This window comes from Colobus angolensis, unplaced genomic scaffold, assembly GCF_000951035.1.
Source record: "Colobus angolensis palliatus isolate OR3802 unplaced genomic scaffold, Cang.pa_1.0 Scaffold446, whole genome shotgun sequence".
Taxonomy (NCBI): Eukaryota; Metazoa; Chordata; class Mammalia; order Primates; family Cercopithecidae; genus Colobus; species Colobus angolensis.
Window position 1 is genome coordinate 1356927 of NW_012117888.1, and position 3630 is coordinate 1360556.

General features: G+C 45.6%; 2 pseudogenes; both read right to left on the reverse strand.

Moving 5' to 3' along the window:
• Positions 1–203: 203 nt before the first annotated feature.
• Positions 204–787, reverse strand: LOC105522921 (annotated as a pseudogene).
• Positions 788–1426: 639 nt separating this feature from the next.
• Positions 1427–2252, reverse strand: LOC105522927 (annotated as a pseudogene).
• Between the last annotated feature and the right edge of the window lie 1378 nt (positions 2253–3630).

The following is a 3630-nucleotide window of genomic DNA, read 5'->3' on the forward strand; positions in this document are numbered from 1 at the left end:
TAAAGAATCATCAACCAAATATCCAAAAGTATAAACAAATATCAGAAAGTAAAAAAGTATTAACAAAAGTTCAACACGATGGCTTCAGGAGGGCTTCAGTGGTGAGGGAGGCAGCCGCGGCAGCAGTAGTGGCAAAGTTGGCCATGGTGGTGGTAGCAGCAGCAGCAAGCGGTGGTGACAGCATGGGCTCCAGGCCAGGACCATTAGTAGAAGCAGACCATGTGCAGGAAGGCCTGGCCGTTCTTCTCCTCCAACTTCTGCAGCAGCTGATCAATCTCATTCTCCGTATCCTCTGAGCGCTGCATACACTGGCAGAGCTCGCAGATGAGAAATGTCCCTATAATGGCATCTTCCTGATTGTCCTGGGTGTCCATGTTCACCACATGCACTGGCTGGCAGGTCTCCTGTTCTCTGGAATTCAGATCTTCCACCACTGGTCATCAATTTTCTCTTCACAAGTGATGATCAGATCAAACACATCTTTGCAATCCTGGAACCTTTCTGGCCGGAGCTTGATTCTCTTATTTCTGTCTAACATATACAGAATGCCATTCTGTGTATAGAATTCTTCGTCTTCCGTGATAAGATCAATGTACATTTCATCATATGTGGTTTCGAAATCATAAATATTTGGCTTGTTAGGTGCTGCATGGTCCTGGAAACTTCACATGAGGTACTGTTCCAAAGGACTGGACACTGAATCCTCATTTGCTGAGGATACTGCCTCCATGCTCCGGTTCTGGTTACTTGAGCACACCACCGCCACCCGCAGCGGTAACAATGACATGGCTACGACCGCACCACCCACGATGCTCTCACTTACGCTTCTACCGACCACAGCACCTTAGTGTCAGTAGAATGGCGACCAAAAATGGTGACCGTGTCTCAGGGGATATAGTACGTGGCGTCTGCGCTTGCCAGTCTCCTCGCAAGCCCCGAGTGTGGAGCCACAGGTACGTTGGCATCCAGGCTCAGGCAACGCATTCTGTGACAGTTGGCGGCTGGCGCCTGTGCAGCCACACCCGCGCTCCACAAGGTGCAGCCCAGCCACATTTAAAATATATATACTTTTTCGGCCAGGCTCTGCGACTTATGCCTGTAATCCCAGCACTTTGGGAGGCCGAGGCGGGTGGATCACCTGAGGCCGGAAGTTCGAGACCAGCCTGACCAACATGGAGACACCTTGTCTCTACTAAAATTACAAAATTAGCCAGGCATGGTGGCGCATGCCTGTAATCCCAGCTACTCGGGAGGTTGAGGCAGAAGAATCACTTGAACCCGGGAGGTGGAGGTTGCGGTGAGCCAAAATCGTGCCATTGCACTCCAGCCTGGGCAACCAGAGCAAAACTCCATCTTCAAAAAGCAAACAAGCAAACAAAATATATACATATATATATGGTTTTTTTTTCTCTGTATAGCGGAAACCTCATTGTTGTAAGTTCAATTGAAGGCTTTTAAAAAAGCCTTTTAAGGAATTCTATAACCATCACCAAAAACTCAGTCTGTCCGCCTGCATGATCTCCCAGAGCACTTCCGCCCCGTGTGAGTATGGGGTGGGGAGACAAAAGCAGCATGTGTGGGGCAGTTGTCTGACAAGCTGCTGTCCAAGCTGGTTAATCTCCTGTCCGTCAGTTCTTCCCGTAAATCAAAATCTTGATTTACGGAAGTCATGAGCTCTTATAGGAGCCTCATGACCTTACAATTGGCATCCCAGTGGTCCACGTTAGTAGAAGCAATGGCCCACTGTAAGATAGGGATGACTACTTGGCTTCTCAGCAAGGTGACAGGGCTACGCTGAATAAACCTGGTGGATAGCCTGAACAGGTCGTCTACAGTGTCAGAGTGATTCTGGAGACCATTCTGCTGTTCTAGGAGCTGAAAGGTGGGAATGCACAGTGCCTGGACATGTCTAGTGGTCCCTGCCCACAGCCATCTTCCATGCCATACTCATCTACAAGGATAATGCCAAGGTATAGGAAACAAGAATGCTGATGTACATGGCACACATTCACACAAATGGTGAATCATTCTAGTGGTTACAGCAGCACGGCAGATCCTTTGCCTACACAGCGAACTGCAAAGCGCAGGCACCTGCAACAGTGCTTTGCAATCTGATTATGAGCCGAGTGCTTATTTAGAGACTCGCATAAAATTGGCCATATTTCCTGTATGACTTTTTGGCACCGATGAGTCTGTCTGTTTTCCACAGTGGAATTCATATGGCTAAATATCACTGCAAGGCGATCTAAGAACAGTGTCAATGGTTAGAGAATTCCTTAAAGGATTTGCCAAAGGAGACAACCATGGGAGCCATCACCGTGACACACAAACAACTTCCAGACTTCCACAAGCAAGTCACTAGTGCTGAGGAATGTAACCAAGTTTGCTGGGCCTTATGAGAACTCACCAGGTTCTTTCGATAGCTCACGCTTCTGCACTGTGCCTGTCACCCAGGAATGTCTTTTTAAATTAGAAGACTGGAAGGAAACAAAAACCACAGTGTGTTCCACAGTCAGAAACCTCTGTCGTGGCAGAGGGGCCTTCGCTGCCACCAGGCTGTCCTGCCAGACAGAAAGAGACTCCAGGCTTCTGAAGGCCACCCTGGGGAGTTCCTGTTTGGGGTGTGAGGGAAAATCAGGGAGGTTTAAAAAAAGATGGCTGTGGCCTGCCTGACGTGGTGGGAGGGGAGGTGGTTTCCTGGCAAACTGATTTCTAAAAGGAAAGATAATTTCAAGAACATAAAAAAGGAAAACTAAGTGGAAAAAAAGCCTTGTAAAATCGAATTCCAAATTAATGCCAACACTCTTCTGCTTTTGAAAACTCCAATTGTTAGAACTTTTCCTTCAAATTACCATCTATCAAACTACGTATCATTTGTGTTTGCTCATGGCTCTCTTCATTTTCTAAGTTAGATTGTTTGGAAATAAATCTCAGTTGCAGAGCTGTAACTTAGGCTGGGTTATCAAAAAGTTGCTTAAGTCTGTCATCCTAGCAGTTTGGGAGGCCAAGGCAGACTGATCGCCTGAGCCTAGGATTTCTAGACCAGCCTGGGCAACATGGTGAAACCCTGTCTCCTTTAAAAATACAAAAAATTAGCCAGGCTTGGGGTGTGGTGTCGGGCACCTATGGTCCCAGCTACTCGAAGGCTGAGGTGGGAGGATCACTTGAACTTGGGATGTCAAGGTTACAGTGAGCCTTGGTTGCACCAATGCACTCCAGCCTGGGCAACAGAATGATACATTGTGTCAAAACAAAAACAAACACAAAAACAAAACATGTTGCTTAAGGGCATTAAAGTACATTGGGCTAGAAATGTTTTTTTAAAAATATGTATAATTACACAAAAGAATGAAATTGGACTCTTACCTTACATCACATAAAAAATTAACTCAGAATGAATCAAAGACCTAAACATAGGAGCTGAAACTATAAAATTCTTGAAGAAAACATAGATGAAAAGCTTCATGACATTAGATTTGACAGTGATTTCTTGGACATGACACCAAAAGCACAGGCAGCAGAAGAAAAAAAGATAGAGAAATTGAATTATATCAAATTAAAATATTTTGCATGAATGACACTATCAAAAGAGCAAAAAGTCAACTGACACACTTGGGGAAAGTATTCACA